The sequence below is a fragment of the Dermacentor albipictus genome, chromosome 1 (genome assembly GCF_038994185.2).
Source record: "Dermacentor albipictus isolate Rhodes 1998 colony chromosome 1, USDA_Dalb.pri_finalv2, whole genome shotgun sequence".
Classification (NCBI taxonomy): domain Eukaryota; kingdom Metazoa; phylum Arthropoda; class Arachnida; order Ixodida; family Ixodidae; genus Dermacentor; species Dermacentor albipictus.
In genome coordinates this window covers 410,480,122-410,502,614 of record NC_091821.1, presented here as the reverse complement: position 1 = coordinate 410,502,614, position 22,493 = coordinate 410,480,122, and the positions used below count along the sequence as shown (strand labels likewise).

At 44.4% G+C, this 22,493-nt stretch overlaps 1 long non-coding RNA gene across 4 annotated transcripts in view; it reads left to right on the top strand.

Annotated features, from left to right (window-relative positions):
- Positions 1–22,493, top strand: part of LOC135918179 (uncharacterized) — a 421,347-nt gene that overhangs the window by 23,694 nt on the left and 375,160 nt on the right. For all 4 annotated transcript variants that reach the window (XR_010569589.1, XR_010569588.1, XR_010569590.1 and 1 more), the window contains exons 2-3: positions 9,817–9,955; positions 17,030–17,074. This is a non-coding gene — a long non-coding RNA (uncharacterized lncRNA). The remainder of the gene's footprint in view (positions 1–9,816; positions 9,956–17,029; positions 17,075–22,493) is intronic.

The window sequence follows — 22,493 nt, the reverse complement described above, 5'->3', positions numbered from 1 at the left end:
GGCCGCGGCGCGTTAACGGCGAAACCTCGCAGTCCCATCTCCCGGTATGGGCATCGGCGGTACACATGGCCGGCTTCCCCGCAGTGGTAGCAGAGCGGGCGGTGGTCAGGAACGCGCCAAACGTCTGTCTTCCTCGGGTAGGTGCGCTGGGCGACGGGTGGTCGTGCTGGCGGCGGCGGCGGCGGCGGCGGCGGCGGACGACGAAACTGCGGCGTGACAGGGCCCTGGCGCGGTCGCTGAGGGGGGCCTTGACGGCGTGCGACGGCGGCGTAGGTCATTGTTTGCGGTTCGGGCTGCGGCGATTCAGGGGCTACTCCAAGTTGTTGTTGGAGTTCCTCACGCACGACATCGGCAATCGAAGCCACCTGAGGCTGTGATGATGGGAACAGCTTTTGTAGCTCCTCCCGCACGACAGCTCGGATAGTCTCGCGCAGGTCGTCGGTGGCCAGTGACTGAAGTCCGGCGTAGTTTGTCGCGTTCGTGCGGCGGTCGAATTGCCGGTTTCGCATCTCGAGTGTCTTCTCGATGCTGGTTGCCTCGCGAAGGAACTCTTCTACGGTCTTCGGTGGGATTCGTACCATTGCGCCGAAAAGTTCTTCCTTCACACCACGCATGAGAAGGCGGACTTTCTTCTCCTCGGGCATATCCGGGTCGGCGTGGCGGAAGAGACGCTTCATTTCCTCCGTGAAGATGGCAACGTTCTCGTTCGGTAGTTGCACTCGGGCGTCCAGCATGGCTTCGGCCCTTTCCTTGCGCACGACGCTTGTAAAGGTGCGCATGAAGCCGGTACGGAACAGGTCCCATGTTGTCAATGTCGACTCCCTGTTCTCGAACCACGTTCTGGCGGCGTCTTCTAGGGCGAAGTATACGTGCCGCAACTTGTCGTCGGAGTCCCAGTTGTTGAAAGTCGCTATTCGCTCGTACGTCTCCAGCCAGTATTCCGGGTCCTCAGTTGCTGCTCCATGGAAAGTTGGTGGGTCCCGAGGTTGCTGTAGGATAACGGGGGACACTGGGGCAGCCATTTGGGTTGTCTTGATCACTATCTTCTTTGTCGTTTCAGGCAGAAGTCCGTGCTCTGGGGGCAGTCTTTGCAGTCTGCGGCTAGCACGCTGGTCTTCGGTGATGTTAGTTTTGTCCTCGGGCTTTGGGCTTGGATCGCGACTTTGCGGGGGCGTTCGGTACATGAACGCACTAGCACCTCCACCAGATGTCACGTGGTAGTGACGGTGAAGAAAGAAGCAATACGGTGGAAAACAAAACTAGCTTTTATTGGGCGAACCTGTGCCCACAAAAACAGGCTACACTTATAGCACACACAACGATAGCGGCGAACTGATCGGAAAACTGATCAGCGGGTCAAGCGCGTCGGCTTTTATAGAGCAGTCATCGAATGTTCCAGACTAATTGTTCGGACCCGCATGCCTTCCACAAAGTTCTACACCATTCGCGTCAAGTGATGCAATCAGATAACATAACGTTCAGCGACAACAGACAGCAGATAGAAGCATCGATAACGTTCCAGAAACTTCGGTACATACAGGCGCGCCCCACGCTGTGCGATTACTTTTGTTAGGCTGCGAAACGTGGTTGCCCGATAAAGATAAGTATACGTGTCAATATCACGGTGCAGCTTATGCACACTTAGATCAGCGTGACAGCTCGACAACACAAACAGCTGCTTCCCTACCGCTCGCTCATGTTTCAGTAATTTTTTTTTTGATAACACCGCGCTTACTTTGTTTTCACCTAGCCAGATGCATTAACTAATTAACTAACAACTAACATAATTAACTAGTGCGAGTCAGAATATCATATCTCGAATATTTTTTTATTTATTTACGGTACTACGTTGCTTTTTTATGAAAAAGAAGTTTTGCTTTGTACCTTGAAGTCATGGTCGAAATCGTGCACAGGAACACAGATTTAAGATGAAAAGGAATTGGTTGCTCCTTGCCCCCAGTTTAACAACTCAAATCAACAAAGCTGCTATGAAAGATCTCGCACTGAGTGATTCGGCAAGCTTTTCGACCACTTTGTGATACTTAAGATGCACTCATGGAGCGGTACACGAGCGTTTTTGTAATGTCACTTCCGAGTCCAAGAACCTGTCTCGCAATATGGCGCTCATTGCCGACGCCCACGAAGACACTGTAAAGTGAAAAATACTGAGTCTATTTAAGACTGACACAGTACGCTATTATGAATGTACTTTCGTTAACAGAACATACTGGGGAGGGGCCCATGGGTACTGTATAACTTGAGTTAAAGCTCGAAAGGGCACGCAGGGGCACAAAGGAAGCCAACACACAGCGTAACTAAGAACTCCAGGTAATTTTGTCGATTTCGCGATAATAGGTTGATTGTTAGAAAAGAAAGTGAAGCACAAAGTACTTTCTCCCTTTATTTTAATATCGCGCCGAAATTCCAGCGCCGTTAGTCAATGTGATGTCACTGATTCCGCAGTGTTCTTTTTTCGTATTTAGTTTGCAATGGCTCAGTAAAAGCTTTAGAAATTTGCTAAATTGAGTATTCAGTTCTTGTAAAATTAATTGTAGTCCATTTTCAACTACAAAAGGTTTTACGGAATATAGAGGACACCGTAGAAGTTCATGATGTCACCAGCAGAAAACGTGCGAGCTTCAAGGTGGCATGGGCACTCATCTTCCGTTTCAATACTTTCTCTGGCTTACCGAGTCCCTTCTCATGGTGAAATGGTCTTTCTGTATGTATTGTAAATGGTGTAAGATAGTAACACAACTGAAATAATTTTCACTTTACGGCTGCTCTAACCACAGAGGCACAGCTGGGGTGTGGAAACAAGTGAACATCGATGAAAGCACAGGGATGAGGAAACTAATAATCTCTTTACTACGTTATATGAGTTCTTTTTTTGAGTCCCGGTGAACGCGTGTTGTTGGTTTTTCAGCGTTATTGCTGGAAATAACACTTGCGTGTTATTTCTCTGCAATATGCGACGCACGAATAGGGCACCTGTTACTGCTAAAATGAGCAAGAAACGCTTCCCACTTTGAATTTTCTTGTTTTGTAATGGGCTGCACATGTAAACCTTTTATCACGGTGCTTGTAATCTTCCTTGTTTTACACGAGAATGTGGGAACTTACGTTTGCGATAATGTCCATGCTTTTGCTTTCATCCAAATAACGACCACGGGTAGGAAAGAAATCTCATTTCACCTTTACGCATTAGGCAGAAAGACACTTGAGATTTACATGAGTTCCCCCAGTGGTTCATGCGCTCTCCTGACCGCTGAAAATTATAAGGGTTGCGTCGCGGCATGAAAACGGCTACTGCCTTAAAATGTAGAGCAGCAATAAAAATGTAGCACTTCTACATTATCACCTCCGCCTACAGGCCCTTTCCTACTCGGATTGTCGCGCCGGAAAACTTATTCGGTGGCCATTCGAATGCGCCTGGGCTCTGGGGCAGGAGGGGCATGCTGGGAAGGCGGCACAGCCACCGAGCAACAACATTGTTGCGCTCAACGCTGTGTGTTGAAGTGCAGGCTACTCGGCTACGTATAGCGTGTTTTTTTACTGCCCTTTTGCTTTAAAGCTCTACGTCGTTTTCCCTTTCCTGCCTCCTCGCTAGTCCTCATCGTCCTCTCCCATACTCAAGCTGCGTCAGCATGATACCCCATTCTCCAGCTCTACTTCCTTGATTACTTGTAGATCTCCACCCCTTCTCGCTTGTGCTGAAGTCAAAATCCCAAAGATATCAAAAGGAAGCATTGCAGACATGAGAGGGAAAAGTCGCGAGAACGAACAGCTTTTTCAGTTCCGGGCGCGTTGAACATGAACAAAAGAAAAAAAAAGAACAAAAGACGGTACAGTTATAAAAGACAAGCAACAAAAGGGCCAAGACGACGTAAGAGCTTACAATGCCGTGAAAACACTAGGAAATACTAACGTCAAGCGCAAAGACCAGCGCCTTCTTTGGAAATCCTCGGAGAAAGCGCGAGGCAACAAAGAACCCAGATAACCCTAATGACGTTCCTTCATTTTTTTTTTCTCTTGTAGTCCCGCACCCACTTGTTTGCTTGGCTGGTCCATGTTCCTTGCTGCATCAAAGATGAGCGAGATTTTTTTAGCCCTGACTGCTTTTCTCTACGTATTATCACCATGTTATTTTTACTTATTTATTTATTTTTTTTGCTGCACTTTCTTACCGAGATCTTTCAGGTGGCCGCTTTTTGAGCGCGCAGCAATGCCGATCTTCTGCAGCTCGCATAATTCTGCCTTTTTTTTCTTTGTATTCCTCCTATTCTCGTAATAATGTAGCAGCGCAATATTCCACGTATTCTTTTTATATGAATGTGCCGAATGTTAGGAGGTTCTTTGGCAAGGGATGTTCAAAATATTTTTGTGCATTCTTCTTTCATAGCTGCCTTGTAATTCTCTAGACCTGTCATTTTTTTTTTATTTATCTGACCCGCCATACGCATCCTGAGAAGCTTTCGTGATGTATTTGCCAAGAAATACACTTTAACGCGGGTTGTGACCGAAAGGGGTCCGTTGATTTCTTTAACGAATGCATCTGAGTGTGCTGCTTTTCTATTCCTTGTTGCGTGTTTCGTATCATGCTGACTCGGGCCCCTTTCAGCATTTCATGCTCAGGAAGAACAATTCACTGTCAAAAACCTACAACAGCGGACAGCTGGCTGGCAAAACATATGCGTACTTTTATTGTCACTCAAGCAATGGAAAGCTCATACAGCTGTAGGTCTTTTCTGCAAAGGAGATATTGAACTTGCCCGGTAAGGCATATTGCTAAGAACTCGTTGCGAGCTAGAACAGCTTATTACAAATAAAAAGCCACCATGGAGCGCATGTGAATGTATTCCGGTAGGTGTTGCGTTAAGCTATAGATGTCAACTATTCTAAGTGGTTTTGCTTAACAAAAGATTCGGCCATGTCTCTTCCTTTCTCTAAATTTGATATGTTAAGTTTGGGGATTAACGAATGGCTTCACTGTACGTTTTCTCCTTTATGTCTAAATTTTAAGCAAATTCCGAAGTGCAGATCGCCCGGGCACATTGCGAGAATAGACCAGCGATACTTTGCGTGAAACTTTCCAGCTGTCAGTGCATATATTTTAACAGAATTGCAGACGACAGGAAGAGAGAAAAAAATAAATAAAACGAAGACAAAGCAACCAGGGCAATAAAAAGCATCAGGTGGGACTTATTTCCATACTTACAGTGAACACGGTCATGCCGCTTTGTTTTTGCTCACAGAAATATCAAGGTGACTCAGTAGGTGACATCTGATCCGTCAGTTTCCGTAATGCTTCTTGAGCTACCTTTAGCGCAATGCATCGCATACAAAGTCGCATAAGTAAGTAGGGAAATTACAGCTTGCGTAAGTTCAAAAGAAAAAAAAAGGGCGCATTTCCAAACTGTAAGCCGCGTAGTTATTTGTAGAGTTCCCGCTATGTTTAGTTCTTATACTCTCAGCAAGCATTGCTAGAGACGAATCTGAGGACAATACCGAAGACGACGATGCTTGCTGATGTCGCACGGACTGTCTTCCATTTTGTATGCCATTGAGCCCGTTGTAAATATCCTGTATATATTTTTTAAACCCCCTTTTCTCGACGTAACAATATCAATAACCAATTTTTCAAATGATATTTTAAGCTAAGTAAACACGCAAGCCCAATCTAGTCGTTTATTTTCAGACGTATTGAAACATCTGATTTAATAGCAAGCGGCTGTACATATTTACGTTGTTGAAGTCGACGAAGACACAGACTGGTTTAGAAACAGCGTTTGTTTAAGCATTCTTGCACCGCAACTGTTAGTTTTTTAAATAGCAGTTTTCAATTTTTAGATTTAAAAGCGCATGACAACTATTGTAATTAGGTTGCTTCGTTGACTTATTGTGACTACATGCAACGTGAACACAAATTGATAGTTTAGAATTCACAATGCTGCAGTAAATGCTTTTCTGCATTGAAGTCCGTCGTGGATAAACCACGCACTTTTTGTGATTTACATGACAGTTGCTCGTCGTGCTTGTGCTTAATTCTATGCTACTAGGAATATGTGTAAACTGTACTTTACTCTACTTAACCGGATTTATCAAGTGCGTCATGTATCCCACTTTGTTCTTACTTTCACCTTAGCTCTACGATTTGTGAAGGCTTACTGCGAACTAAAAAAAAACAATTCAGACAAAAAAAAGCGCTGAATAGTTCTGCGAGCTAGTCTTCTATGCTGATTGAAGCTGGTGTAAAAAATACAATCAATGAACTACGCCAGCGCGGAGTGACCGCTACTAAAAAATTGTTTCCTAAAATGGGTTGATGATCCTTTCAGATGCATTGTCCGGCAATGCTTATTAGAGTGACATTTTCAGCATCGCGTTTATTTTGAGATCACGTTTTTTTTTTCATCTGATAACTTACATAACAAACAAATGGTACTCTGTGATAAATCTGGGCTGAATAAAGCTGTTTGTTGCCAAAGTATGTAAGCACAAAAAACTGCTACACTGCTCAATCAATAAAAAAAAGTAATCATCATGAAAAGAAAAGCTTAAAATTGTTGAACAAATTTTTTATATTCGCAAATAATTAACGTTGTTTCCAGCAAAGACCGCAGCAAGCCAAATAAGTTTTGCATTGTTTTATGAAATACTATATCATCACTTGAAGGATGGTGGACAGATTGTTCTAGAGAAACTGGCCACCCCGTATACGCAATGCCTCATGACCTCGAGCGTACCGGAATCTTGGAAGAACGCTAACATTATCCCAATCCATAAGAAAGGGGACGCCAAAGACTTGAAAAATTATAGACCGATCAGCTTACTGACCGTTGCCTAGAAACTATTTACTAAGGTAATCGCAAATAGAATCAGGAACACCTTAGACTTCTGTCAAGCAAAGGACCAGGCAGGATTCCGTAAAGGCTACTCAACAATAGATCATATTCACACCATCAATCAGGTGATAGAGAAATGTGCTGAATATAACCAACCCTTATATATAGCTTTCATTGATTACGAGAAAGCGTTTGATTCTGTTGAAACCTCAGCAGTCATGGAGGCATTACGGAATCAGGGTGTAGACGAGCCATATGTAAAAATACTGAAAGATATCTATAGCGGCTCCACAGCCACCGTAGTCCTCCATAAAGCAAGCAACAAAATCCCAATAAAGAAAGGCGTCAGACAGGGAGATACAATCTCTTCAATGCTATTCACAGCGTGTTTACAGGGGTATTCCGAGACCTGGATTCGGAAGAATTGGGGATAAAAGTTAATGGAGAATACCTTAGTAACTTGCGATTCGCTGAAGATATTGCCTTGCTTAGTAACTCAGGGGATCAATTGCAATGCATGCTCACTGACCTGGGGAGGCAAAGCAGAAGAGTGGGTCTAAAAATTAATCTGCAGAAAACTGAAGTAATGCTTAACAGTCTCGGAAGAGAACAGCAATTTACAATAGGCAGCGAGGCACTGGAAGTCGTAAGGGGACGTAAGAGAAAAGTATATAATAGCTGTGTCTTACCAGTACTCACCTACGGGGCAGAAACCTGGAGGCTTACGAAAAGGGTTCTACTCAAATTAAGGACGACGCAACGAGCTATGGAAAGAAGAACGATAGGTGTAACGTTAAGGGATAAGAAAAGAGCAGATTGGGTGAGGGAACAAACGCGAGTTAATGACATCTCAGTTGAAATCAAGAAAAAGAAATGGGCATGGGCAGGACATGTAATGAGGAGGGAAGATAACCGATGGTCATTAAGGGTTACGGAATGGATTCCAAGGGAAGGAAGCGTAGCAGGGGGTGGCAGAAAGTTAGGTGGGCGGATGAGATTAGGAAGTTTGCAGGGATGGCATGGCCACAATTAGTGCATGACCGGGGTTGCTGGAGAAGTATGGGAGAGGCCTTTGCCGTGCAGTGGGCGTAACCAGGCTGATAATGATGATGATGATGATGATCTCATCACGTCAAAATTTGATGTTTGGAAAAAGCACACAGCCGAGAAACATCAGTTACAGTTTCTTTTCTCGGCACTTCTGTAATTGGAAACATTCTGCCAGACTTGAACAGTAATTCAGTGCTCTATTCCTTCTTGTACCATACCACTGGACATGGACATGACAGCGCGGTTTTGCATTGTCTAGATAACAATCAATTTCTGTCACACACAGTTTTTTGTGAGCAATGAGACGATGGTTTCTACTCGCAGTTTACTTGTTCAAGCAGAAAATTCACGGCATGTTCAAAGAGCCATGAGTGCAGAGTTCTATGAAAATTTCTCTGAATTCTTGGTTTGGGCAACACTTATACTGCAGCACCACTTTCCATAACCGAAATCAAGCACCGAAATAAAAATTTGAAGCACGCTTAAGCTCCGCCTTTTGATTGGAACGCGATAACATTCAAGGATCCATGACAGCTTCTCACACTTTCCGACAACTGCAGCTTATATAACTGTAATGCTTACCGGTAAGCGCTAGAGACAAAAGCTATGCGCGAAGCCGAGCGGGCGAGCTTTCTGATAGAAACGCGGCTTCTTGCGTGGGCCGCGGACGCGCTGAGGTGAGCGACATCGCGATGGTATTGCAAGGAACCGAGCCCAGCGCGCCCCTCCATGAATGGTAAAAACGCTGGAAGAGGCATTTATGCTGTATTTTCCGTGGAACATAATTACGTTTTCGGGTATATTCAAAATGCAGTCCGACGCTATCATGTCTGTAGGTTTCGATTAGGTTGTATTTTACGATTTTTGTGTCGGATCTTACTTTGAGGAATTCCCTTAGTTCAGTAACACCTCTGCAGCATGCGTAAGGCCTGCGTGGTTGTGGTTTGGAATGATTTTTCGCTAAACGACGTGTGACGCAAGGCGCTGACACCAGATTTTATGCGACACGGGGCCCTTAACTCTGTCGCGTTAAGAGGAACAGGCGGAAGAACGGATGGAGTCAGCGAACCGAATATCTATCTTATAGCAGCTGTCGCAGTAAAACAATGAAATTGGTGAACCTGCTTTCAAGATCTAAGGCCCTATCTAAATGCAGTGCGCCATTCAAGCGCTTTTTCTACACAGATAGATTGTCTAACTCTCAAAACTTACATTAGATATCGCTCAAAAATTATGTGCGATTGCTGTATAGATTCCATTGCAGAGAGGTGAAAGGGAGAACAAAATTAATAATTGTAAAGCATAAATAGTTTTCAGTAGCGCTAATTGTTTGTAATTTCTCTGATTTCGTACAGGCCACCTTGGGCACTTAAGTATTCAGTGTGGGATAGGAATTACTTCGTAGGCGGCATAATTGAAGCTACGGTTGCCACTTCCAGCCAGTGCGACTAAAGTCGTTTGTAGGTTCGCATTAACATCGTTGCTCGTTGTCGTTTCTCGTTGTCGTTGCTCGTTGTCGTCCTCTCTCGACGCATCGCCGCGGCTCTTTGAACGGCGCGTGAAGAAGAGCGTTGGGGGAAGAAGAAAAGGATCGCCCGGATATGTAAAGGCAAACAAACAAAGATGAGGGTTGCAGGGTGCGAGAAGAAGGCCTCGAGAAACGACGCCAGGACAGTATCGACTCTGCCAATCGATATTAGATTTCCTGACGTAGACAATGGTGACAAACGACCGTGTCTGGCGGAAGTCGGGCGCCTTCTTCCTTGTGGCCGCCACCGCTGGAAGTGCGCGAACGTCGACACGCTAAAGAGCACGGACTCCATATATCTCGGGCTTGGCTGCCTTTGCACTCTCTGGATAACGTCCAGAAAAAAAAAAACTTTTTTTAGGAGATTTACGGCCAGCATTTCTTCTCTTTCAGGCTGCTGAGAACGACAAAGGGTAGAGATGAGCCGGCACCCAGTCTTTTATAAGATGGAAAAGACTGCCCCCTATCGCATGTTAAATACGCTTCGCCAGTGCCTATAGAAAATAGCGGAGAGACTGCACGATCCTCGCAGGTAAGTGTTCCACCGCGGCTTCATAGGCTACGTTCCAAAGGACTTCGGACTCATCTTTACATTATCAATGTGGTTCCCTTTTCTCAGAAAAAGCGAAATGAGTAAGTTGCTGCAATAAACGTGTTTCATTTTTTTTCTATCACCCTGTAAAGTAGGCTGTCTTGCTTAAGAAGAAAAAGCTATGTCGCTTCTATGAGCGGTCTTCCCGTCTTCGCATATTTCAATGACTTTCTCTCGTATACGTATGACGTCAAAGCTAGGAAATGTTGTGAGCGTTGCGATAGAGAGAAAGAGAGAGAAAGAGAAGTTGGTGGAAGTTTCACAAGCTGCAGAATTATCTCTCGCGCTCAAAATGCTACGTGGTCATTTACTGCGGTATAATAAATTAGCGCCGCACTTTTCTCAGGCTGCTTAGCAAGTTTCAAGCTTCTTGTTTCAAGTTCACCCTATTTAACAGTGCTGCGTTAACAGTGCTTCGTGCCCCCAGCACAGCAGCACGTTGATCTAACAATTAGGCAACAATCTCTAAAAAATAAATACTTCGGGCCACAATTGCACGTATTCATCTACAGTACCAATGCCAGGTGATCGCCCAAATTTATCACAACGGTCAGAAACGCAGACAGGGTACGTCCTTGTAATAACATGCGCATTTGCGCCACTTATTGTAACTTTCTTGCTGCGTTATAGCAGCGATGTAATCCTGATCGAAATTATGCTATAACGCAGCAAGGACGTCACGACTAACGGTGGTAAATGCTCATGGCAATAAAGTAGCCTACCACCTCAACGTTGCTAATTGAATGTTACTGAAATTCTGGCTTACTCCTAACCCGTAATTCTTGAAATGCTGCTCTTTGATTTACGCTGGCGAACTGTGGTAGTTTGGCAGATTGAAAATCCTGGACATGAACCCCTCCTTGTATCACACATTTCTAAGGCTGACTGAGAATTCCCCTAACGTTGCTTATATTTTACTAAAACCTAAACTTCAAGAATGATAGCGTTTTCTTTTTCACAAATGAAGAAAACATGAAAGCTGGCATATTCCGTGTGTGAGCACTTCTACTTGCATTAGAAGCGTCAATATAAAAGAAAGTGCGCAGCAAATGTTAAACACAAACGCTGCAGAAAAACATCATTACCTGGCAAAAAGAAAAGGAAGGAATAATGTGGCTGCGTCTTGCAACCAGTTGACAATCGACCCTTCATTCTACTACAAAAAGAACCAAGACCCCAATTATTGCGTAAGAACAGACATCGGCGAAAAGCCTAAAAAAGAACGATGAAGAAGTGAAAAAAAAAATACACCACAGCAAGAACAAGAAATGGAGGCGACAACAAAGACAGGAAAGTCCACGATGTCCAGTCTCCGATCACGTGGGGCCGATAAAGCCCGTGAAACAAGCTGCACAAATCACTCGTCGCCAGATGTCGGCTACCAGTGCAAGTCGACCTTCGCTGCTTAGATGGAAGGCCTGCTCCTACGCGACGTCGCTCTTATCGTCAGCCTGCTCTGTTTCCTCCTTCCCCCGCGTTCTATCAGAAGAGCCGTTACGACCACCCTCGGGAACTGCAGCAAATCGTATAAGTGAACTGCAGTAGCTCTTGGGAGAGGCCACACCGAAAAGCACACCAAAATCCCGGCCAGTGCTCCACGTTAGCAAAGGCCTTGACTTGGCACGTTTTGTTTTGCTTCCATAAAGCAATTTTCCAATCGATCGCCCACTACCACGGACTGGCTTTTTTTCCTCAAGACACAGCGCGACCAGCGCTACCTGCTGGACTACGTCCAGAAGTGCCTGGAAAAGTTTGCCAGCGGAGCTCTAGAATGAGTGCTGCCTGGCCATAATTTGGGCCTACCGGAAGATCCGCCCAATGCTTAATTGCTTTGATCAGTTGGGTAATTTCTGTGCATCCTACGGCGCTTTTCACAATACAAAGACGCTTTGGAGATCGATGTTTATAATATTAGCTCAGCACGATCCATTTTACCGATGATATGACAACTTTATTCGTTATTAGAACACCTTTATAGTGAAATAATTGGGGCCTCCAGAATAATTAGTTATACCGCTCACTTAATTGCAAAGGCCACGCACCGGACGACTCCCAATAGAATCGGGGCAGTATTATTCCTTCCTTATACAAATGATTTCGTTGTAGTTGCGCGCGACTGCGTAAGTGTCTCCCTGTAATGAATGAATGAACTATGTAGTGACAGGATGGACCATCAGCTCCCGCGGGAAAGGGTATTGGAGCAGTAGAAGAACTTGGATTCGAGTACAGCATATGTTTTGTCGAACTTTCGTATCTCTTTTCGCAGTGCTTCTGTTCTGTCGTTCATCGTCTGGCAAGACTAGGGACTCTTTCCACAATTCTAAAGCATGTCAGGCAAGATCTGCATCGCAAATTCTCTATCTGTGCTCGTTAACATTGTCCAAACATAGCGCGAAACCAGACATTGTAGAGTTGTCACAACTGGTATTCCGCCTCCATATTCAAAACACTGAATATCGGCTCCGTTCCTCTAACCCTTTCCACTAGAGTTGGTTCACTGAGTGGGCTTGCTGCGTTTTGTTTATTGGGTATGCGTTTAAATCAAGGCTTTTTCAAACAAAGAACACAGATGCTGACTAGAAGGGAACAAAATTGAAATGAGCTCAGTGAATCGTGACGGAAGAATAGAAGCCATTATGTCACGAATATTCTGAATGCAGTCAGAGGCAAGGCGTCTACAAACGGAGCTTCTTGGAAGCCTATAGAGATATACACTCTGATGACACCCAAGCATCAAGCCTTTGTCACCTCTTTGCTAACGGGAGTGAACCGAAACGGAATCAAAGTGAAAGAAAAATAACTATTTGGTACAAGAAAGAAGAAAGCACTGAGAACGAAGAGGGCAATAAGAAAGCTCAGCAGCGGGAACGGTTAGACGCATTGATGTTTCGTCAAGAAGAAAAAAATGGAAGGAGAAAAAGAAACTATGGCGGCGTTAAAGATAGGCGGGGAGCCTGGAGAACAACCGTGTTGTGAGCTGGTTGATCAGCCGCTTTCATCTTGGATTACCACACACGGGCTTGGTGCACCTCATCCGCTAAGCATATAACAAATGTTTCCTTCTCGCCGCACTCTCATCCCGTCGCGAGGCTGTCCTCACTGCTCTTCGGCATTCGTCAATTTGTGTACCTCTTGACCTTGCCCTAATCAGTACCTTCCTGACACTTACTTTCAACTTGAATCTTTCCACATCGAGGCACCTTGTACTGCAATTATCAAAATCTCTAGTTCGTTGCTGACTTCGGAGCTCCAAACTTCAGTGTTGTCTAACCCATTATTACTCGCCGCGGTGGCTTGGCGGCTATGGTGTTGCACTGATAAGCACGTGGTTGCGGGATCAAATCCTGGTCGTGACGGTCGCATTTCAATGGGGGAGAAATGCAAAAATGCCCCTGTCGTTTGCATTGGGGGCTCGTTAAAGATCCTCTGGGGGTCACAATTACTTCGTAGTTCCCCCAGTACGACACACCTCATAGTGAAATCGTGGTTTCAGTACGTAGAACCCCAGAATTCATTCTACCACCATTACGCACATATACACGTAAGAAAACGCGTTAAAGGAAATCAAAGTTCTGTGGTTTTGCGTGCAAGAACCCCGATGGGACAATGAGCTACCCCGTAGTAGGGTAATTGCGGATTAAATTTGTGCACGAGGAGCTCTTCAACATGCACCCAAAACCCGGCACACGGGCGTTTTTGCATTTCACCCGTACAGAGCATTTGGCTGCCACAGGCGGGTTTTGATCCCTCGATCTCGCGCTTAGTAGCGGAAAGCCATACCCACTGAGTCAGCACGGCGTGTGCACGGTTTAAAAAAGAAAAAAAAAACTTTAGCACCTGTATGATTATGGAAAAACAAGATGTTGAAATAGGGTGGAGGCTGGAAGCTAGAAGAATCGGTTCTTTTTGTTGTTTTAAGTGGTGATGACAAACATAACAGACATGGCGTAGAGCGTTGTGAAAAAAGGCGTGAAACTGAGCAGCGACCAACTTGAAGATCATGAACCATGGGATGTGGATAAAGCATTCTAGACGTCATCATTGCAGTATCTGCATGAAAAGGGCCCCCATGCTCATATTTAATTTCACATATACATGCGACTCCTTGTGGCATCGAGGAAAATATTGAACGACTTGTGCACTTTTTCTCTCGTTATGACATTCAGTGTCACCCTCTCCGGACGACACTAAACCGACTAGGTTGAAGAATGTTTTCGGAAGGCACAGTTCTGCACCATGGCCGTACTAGTCACTGGCAAAGCAACGAATGTGTTGTTACCGTATTTGAAGCCAACAGGTCTCTGCGACCGTTTGTAGACTTGGTGTGTTCCTTCTAGTGGGTACGTGAATGGTTCTCTCTCTTTGTTCCCATCTTTTTTCCTTTTTCCATCCAATTACCCTTCTCCAGTGCAGGGTAGCAAACCCGATGTGCATCTGGTTCACCTCTCTGCCTTTCCTCCTTCTCCTCCTCTCTCTCTCTCAGACCGAAGTTATGCCTCGTGGAAACCCAAGTGAAAAAGAAATCGGACCGTGCGCTTATTGACACCCCTCGCCCGCACTCGCAATTTTCTTGACAAACGGCAGGCGTTTTTCTACACTGACCTACACAGTGCTTTTTAACGCCTTATGTCTTGCGCAGCATATCCGTCAGTTGCTTCTGCTTCAATAAACCTGATTTACCAATAAACTAATTAGCTGTACAGACTGCGAGATAACGTGAGGCTAACATGCGCACGCATAAGCAGCGTGAGTTCGCCACCATTATCTGTATACTTTAGTAACATTCGAAGTCTAATGCCAAAGAGGTATAAGGTAATTGATAAATTCTGCGGTTTTACATACGAAAAACACGATTTCATTATGAGGCGCGCCGTACTGAAGGGTTAGGGAATAATTTTGACCACCTGGGGTCCTTTAGCGTGCACCCAATGCATGGTACATCGGCGTTCTTGCATCTGACCCCCATATAATTGCGGCCGTGACGGCCAGGATTGAATACCGCGCCCATGCGCGAGAAATGAGTTGTGTTCTTATTCAGATGGCAGTGACTCTGACATGTTTATACTCGCGGAGACACAGCTCTATTTAGGCGTAACAAAGCGATGAAATTTTCCCGCATAAAGGTAAATATACCATATATCAGTGTGATCGAGCTAAAGAAAAATAAGATGGGTCGTGTTAATAGTGGACAAAAAGACAGTCTCATCGTTTTAGGTTCATGCTAATTCCCTAAAATAGAAAGAATTTCGGCAGTATGCGTTACATGTTACACTGAATTACTTCGAAGAATATGTTATCACCCAGCATATGCTGATTGTTCTTTCGCTGAGGAACTATATAACACAGCGTGCGCTACATAACTCTGTCCAGCCGGCGTAATATAACATTCTTGGTGATTTCACTTATTTGCTCATTCGCTAGTCTGCTTTGTTCACCACGCGTCGCACCTCAGCATGTTTTCTCGCTGTAACACTTGACTACAACTTTTCGCAAGTTGTCGACCACTGCACTCGCGTTACTAACACTTCTAACTTGGTTTAAACGAGTGAAGGGGACACCGCTCGACCGGTTTCTTGCCTCGAAGGTTTTAGCTACCATAAACTCCTTAACTTTACAATTAACCTACCGTTACCACTTCCAAGTATAATGGCTAAAGCTATTCGGTATTATCATCGAGCAAATTTCGGTAGAAATAACACTTATTCAGAAGCTTTTCGTATGAACATTTTCTGCCATTGTTTGCTTCATTGTCCCCGAATGAGGAATGGACACATTTTAATCATACAATATTTGACTTAGTTGACAAGTATGTGCCAGTTGTCTATGTTTTGTATGATAAAACTAACACTTGGTTTACTAAACAACTTTGATCACAAATATATAAAAAGAAACGCTTGAACGGTACCCCGGGGCGTAACAATACTGCTTCTTATTGGGTTAAATATCAGGAAAGCTTACAAGCCTATTGTAAAGCATTAGACGCAGCCAAAAATAAATATTGTTCTTAGGAATTTCCCTAATTTGTCAGCAATAATCCCCAAAAAATCAGGGAAGTAATTTGCTCTATTAATTCTACTAAATACATTGCTCTTTGATTCGCTTGTTCAGTAGCTTCAATTTGCGTTATGATGAAAACATCCGCTTGCTGATTAAGCTTCTTCATTTGTTTTTAATGCATATTTTTGTTTCTCCACAGCAAAGTTGTTCTAATGAGCCATTTGCTATAAAGTAAAACTTCGCCTTCGTGGTTTCATTCATTTTCACTTCCGAAGGCATCTCCAACCTGATTATCAGTCAGTGCTTCTACTTCATCTGGTATTAATAAGCAACTCCAAAATGCTAAAAAATACTGCAGATATTTGCAGTTGCGTGTTTTTTTTTTTATCGGTAAACATTTATTCTCAGCTCGTGAACTAAGGATTGGAAGATCGCTAAGGTTGTTCCCCTTTTCATATATTGTGAGGAGCACTCACCTGGTAATTCTCGGCCTTTTTTATTGACATGCATATGATGCAAATTATTTGAGCTTCTGGCATCTATACGGTCAGCTTGAATACAATAACATCGTCTTTTTCTAATCAGCACGGTTTAAAACGCAGCCCATGTGGCACGCAGTTATTTTAACGCAGGACTAACCGTTTCGTTAACATGAACGCTAACGGCCAAACTGGCTGCATATCTTTCTTAATTTACCTAGATATTTCAATACCGTACCTCATTGCCGTTTGCGTTGCAAGTTATGTGCCTTTGTTTAAACTCATTAACACTCTCTGGTCTTCTGAACTATCTCTCTTTCAAGAACTTTTCGTCTAACCTCTGCGACACCACGTCCGCTAGCTGCCCCCTAAATCAGTGCCGTCGCTTAGCTAATCTTTCCTCGTATACGAAATAATGATCTACGCCTAAACATATCATCCTGAGGTAGTTTTTTGCTGACGACTTTATTATTTACCATGCTAATAAATGTGTTGATGGCTGTTCTACACACTAAAATGACCTTGCTTTTATCTACAGATGATGCAAAGCTTGACAGATGTCCCTGAACGTCTCCAAATGCAGGTTAGTTTCTTTTAGCCGTAAATGCACTAGATCAATGTTTTGTATTCGATTAATAATGCAATAATTTGTTATACCCCATGGTACAAATATCTTGGCTTCCACGTACCTCACACGTGACCTTCCCTAAGCTACGCTTGTAGCAGCCGCAGACAATAATATATCTAACTTATCTTTCTTCGCAACTAGAATTCACTTCATCCACATTATCACCTTATCAGGAGCACGTTAGCGACATCTTGAAAGCTGTTCCGAATAGAGCAGCCAGTTTCATATCGCGTAAGTGCGACTATCTCTCTAGGATTGTCTGGATAAAAAAAGACATTTCACTTGAGTCACTGAAAACTCGCCGCGTGATCACTGTTCTGTGCCTGTTTTCACCGGTACATTTATATAAATAAATCTCACCATCTGCCGCTTCACGCACCTGTGCGCACGTCACGAATCGCTCACACATGCTCACTTTCAGGCGCATACATGGTCAAACGCAGACGTTTATCTCACCGTGACTGCATTGCATTATTGTGGATTGGAACCTCCTTCGGAATCCCATTGCATCACGTTAAGCCGTGAAACTTATCGTGATAACTTAATGCGCTCTTTGATAACATTGTACAGTGATGTCGTATTGTACTATTTGTAACCTTTCTATTGCTACCTTTTTATTCGATGCTAACGTTTTTGTGTGCTGTGGAAACTGTTACTCCCCACACTCAATGCCCTTCAATGGGCTTGTAAGGTACTCTGAATAAACAACAAAAACCAAGATAAAGTAAAAGAAATTAAACAGCTCACTAATTGCTCTGCGCCTGCGGTTGTTTCAGTCATGTTTTTACCCAAGGTGTTCATTTACATTATCTGCGTGACACTGCAACAGTGCGTTATATTGATGCCTCCTCCGACGTTTGAAATGCAAGCTGAACACGACGACAGAAGAAGGAAGAAACGCCGCACAAGGAACCTTGCCTTGTGTTTTGTCATTTATTTTGTTTTATAACTGCATTCCTGTTTCTTCCATTCTTTTATTTATGCATTCACCCAGCGCTAGAATCAACAAGGATAACGTGTCAACACAGCCAAATTTCGCCAGTCGGAAGTCCTTCTCAGCTCCGAAATTATAAACTTGGCGTAGGAATGCAAAACCAAAGCTTCAGAGCTTAACCGGCGCCGGACACTATGCCTGTCTGAAGTCATCATTGGATTGCTTTCATGGTTTCGCAGTATCCACGCAAACCCTTACGCCATCTTCTCCCAATAAATTAGCGTAAATTTAGCAGCCACATCATCGCAGTGCTCGGTGAATTTGATGTATCCGACGCCGAGCGCTCCCGCGAAACTGTACCACAGCTTCCTTAGGAAAAAATTCGCAGGTGCAGATACAGACTAGCCTTCGCAACGACCGACATGCTGACTTCATCAAGTGTGTTCAGAATGATAGTCATATTTTATTAAGTTAGCAGTCGTACTACATAAATGAAGATACTGAAGGCCGATGTCAAGACGGCTCTAATTGCATAGCCTTGTTGGAGTTCCTGCACGGTGCAGGATTTCGTGTAAATTTGTAAGCTCCGTTGTTTAGTTTCATTTCTATTCCATAAGGCAGCCGCCTTCGAAAAAACATTTCACTGTGGAAAGACGCGCCGGTGGGCCCCAGCTCTTATTGTTGCTTATTGCTTTAACAGGAGAGCTTTTTATATTGGCTTGAATCGTTGCCGGCTGTCTCGAATCGCGGAGGATCTAGAATATAAGGGTTTTTGCTAAATTTTCTACCCACCATCGTTTAACCTTGTGCGTCTCCTGAAAGCATCATGTCGTACAGTGGCGACACTTTATGAAAAGGGCGACGAAAGTTGATGGGGAAATAGGGATATATGTTTGTGATTCCCGTTTACTGCTTTTTCTGCGTGCCTTCGTGGTGATCAAATAAAGTGCAGTGGCGCAACTATGAGGGAACGTCAGCCACGAACTGTATTAACGCGATAGCGTTAAGGAGCTCGTGTCGCAGAAAAGCCGGTGTCGTCGGCGTCGGTGTCGGCGTTTGCGGCGTTGACCGTGAGCGATAAATCACGGCAGGCGCTTCATAAATAAAAAGCAACTTCCAAGATTGGCCCGGTGGGAATCGAACCAGGGTCTCCGGAGTGTGAGACGGAGACGCTACCACTCAGCCACGAGTTCGATGCTTCCAAGCGGTGCAAACGCGCCTCTAGTGAATGCGGTGTTGCCTTCGAAACGAGCCGTGGAAAGTTATACTGCGTTGTATATCGGTAATTATGAACATGTAACGTACAGAAGTCACAATTCCACGAGTTGCGAAATGCGTTTCCGCTGCATTTCTTCTGCGCTTTCCGCACACGCAGAGCCATCTTGCGGCAAACACAGAAGACCCCCTCCTCTCAATGTACGGCGCTGCCCCGACAGGAGGCGCGCCGCGCGCGCATTGGGACCGCTGCCAGGCGCGTCGCGGGACTCCCTCTCCCCTGACGACGCTTTGCCGTGCTCCCGGTCCTTTCTTTAGATTACTATCTATCTCCCTGCCCGTGCCGATCGCGACGTTTGGCTGGCGTAGATCGTTTCCCCTCCGAGACACCGAGTTCTTTGGTTCGTTCCGTTCGCTCAGGCGCACGTTTCGTTGCCGCGCCGAACGCTGCGTTGCTCGACGCTCACCGCGTGATAGGTGGGCGCTAAGTCCGATGCGGGGCGCATCGTAAGTGATCGCTGTGCCGTAGCGCATTCTCTTATACCCCTTGGCGGGTCGACGGGAACTCTGTCGCGTCCCACTTTTGAAGGCGAAGCTTAAGCGTCCTCCAATTTTTCATATTGATGAGTATCTGACTCCTTCGATTCGGCCACTGGCTCTTCCAAAACTAACGTTGACGTTGGTTGCTGGCGATTAAGAAGAAACGCGAAAAAATCGCCTCCCCAGTGGTTTTGTCGCGCATCTGCTTTTGTTGTGTTCATTCTATTGCGTTTCCCTTTAATCCATTCACAAGAACAAGTTAACCTATAAGCTGAAAGAAAACAACATCTTTCAACGAACCTTTTATTGTGCCAATCGTGAAATAAATGGTTAACCATTTTTACGGACAAGTTAACAAGTAGGAAAAACGCCATGTATACTGGCCGAAGCAAGCAAGAACAAAAATAAAACCTACCACACACACTACGTAACCATGTGGCTTCACGGATGAAAGAAAACGATGCTACCACAATTGCTGAACTGGAAAGCGAGAATAAAAAGTAATTAGAAAGAAAATGAAGAATCTGAGGGAGGGCGGCGCGGAGATGTGAAGCCAGCTAGAGCGAGAGTTAAGAAAAGCCACAAAGCCCAAAAAAAAGAACGACAAAAGAAAACGCAAAAATAAAATGACAGTGGAGAGAGGGGGATAGCATTAAGAACAGATAATGACTACCAAGGAATAATTAGAGCCCTGCTTGGTTTGTATCAAGCAGATTAACGTAGCAATGTCAGTGCGTGCGGCCGGCGAGTAGTATGAACTTGGTATTTTTGTTTGCTCACTTCATCATTCCGTTCGGTTTCTTTCTCCTTGCTCCTGGTCGCCCGAACTGAAATCTTTCTTTTTCGCCATTTATCTAACCGCCGACGACTGCGGCATATCATTATTGAGCAGGTGGAGGCGTCTCGTTCAGAATTGCTAAACCCTCGGAGAGAATTGCATAATTAAAAGGAATATTACGCAAAGAAATAGGTTCGAGTCACATTCAAGAATAGCAGAGAAAGCACGGATGCGCCACCGATTAAGATGCGGCCCGTCATAACAACCCCAATTATGATAGTCGCATGTTTCGAGCTCCCTGAACCGAATGTCGAACGGGTTGCATAATTTCATAAGCAGGTTTGACAGCAAGTCATTCTTGTCATGGTTCTCCATTCAGGAAATTGCATCTCCATTTCATGTGTTGGCTGTTGTGATTGCCGTCTGTAATATTCTAGAAAAAATACGCAGGGTCAGAGGGGGCCAAGCTTTGGAGGCAAAAGGGCAGGGGTAGAAGGAGGGGGACGACATGTTGTAAAAGGAACTGTCATATTTTCCACGCTATAAGTGGCCCTATTGCATAAGCCGCATCCCCAACTTCTTGCGAGTTTTAATGAAAGAACTGTTTTAATGTTTTAATGTTTTAAGTTTTAATGAAAGAATGAAGAATATATATATATATATATATATATATATATATATATATATATATATATATATATATATATATATATATATATATATATATGTATATATATAACATGGCCAGGCTTAGCTTGGTTAAGCCAAGAATGCGTTGCATATTGCGCGAGTTGATGCCCAGCTTTTCCTCCGGCTGTCGTGACGTCACGTCACGTGGTTGCGCTAAACGTCAATGGTGGCTGCCCGGCCGCGCCCAGGAGCTGAACTGAGTGATTGCAATATGCAACGCCAAAAAATAGAAGCAACTTAATAACAAACATAGTAAACTTAAAAGACAATAGACCCACATATGAGACGCGCAGCAATGAACAACTGCTCACACCCTCAATGGTGGCTGCGCGGCCGCGCTCAAGGGCTGAACTGAGTGATTGCAATATGCAACGCATAATATAAAACAATGAGACACGTCTAGCCGCACGCTAAACCGAAATTTCTTTGCTCTCTCATTACAGAAGTTCGCCATAGAGAACGCAAAGATGATCATCCAAGCATTCGCGGGATCGAATCCCTGCCACGGCGGCCGCATTTCGATGGGAGCGAAATGCGAAAACACCCGTGTACTTAGATTTAGGTGCACGTTAAAGAACCCCGGGTGGTCGAAATTTCCGGAGTCCTACACTACGGCGTGCCTCATAATCAGAAAGTGGTTTTGGCACGTAAAACCCCATAATTACATTACATCATCCAAGCATTTTGACTTTCTTTCAACGAAATGAACAGCTCTTTAAAGTGAAATTAATTCATTAAACAATAACACAATCATTCACAGTTCATCACATTTTATGACAGAAAGGACTATGACAGGGATCAGGCTTGTTTATATTAATATAGCTGTTAGCATTGTTAGGATTTTTCAAGCACTTTCCGGCATCTATTTATCCTTATATCTACGTATATACGTCTAAAACCGCTTTGCCAACAACTTGGGTTACGGGGTAGATCGCTATATGACTTATCTTGCATCAGGCTTCTGTGCTGAAGGAAACTGGTTTGTCAGGAGCTGTCGGACCTACTTGACTCATTTATTATGTGATGATTATTATGATGTGCCAATGGGTACGGGCGGATCATCAACAAGGCCCTTGACGCGAACTTACGTCACTGGGTATTTGCCGCAAGGTATGTACTGCTGTCCAATGGCACAAAAATATCCTCTGTTTCTCAGGCGCTGGGTGCAATTCAACCAGCGTCATATACATTCACCTTCTCATCTGTGAATATATATT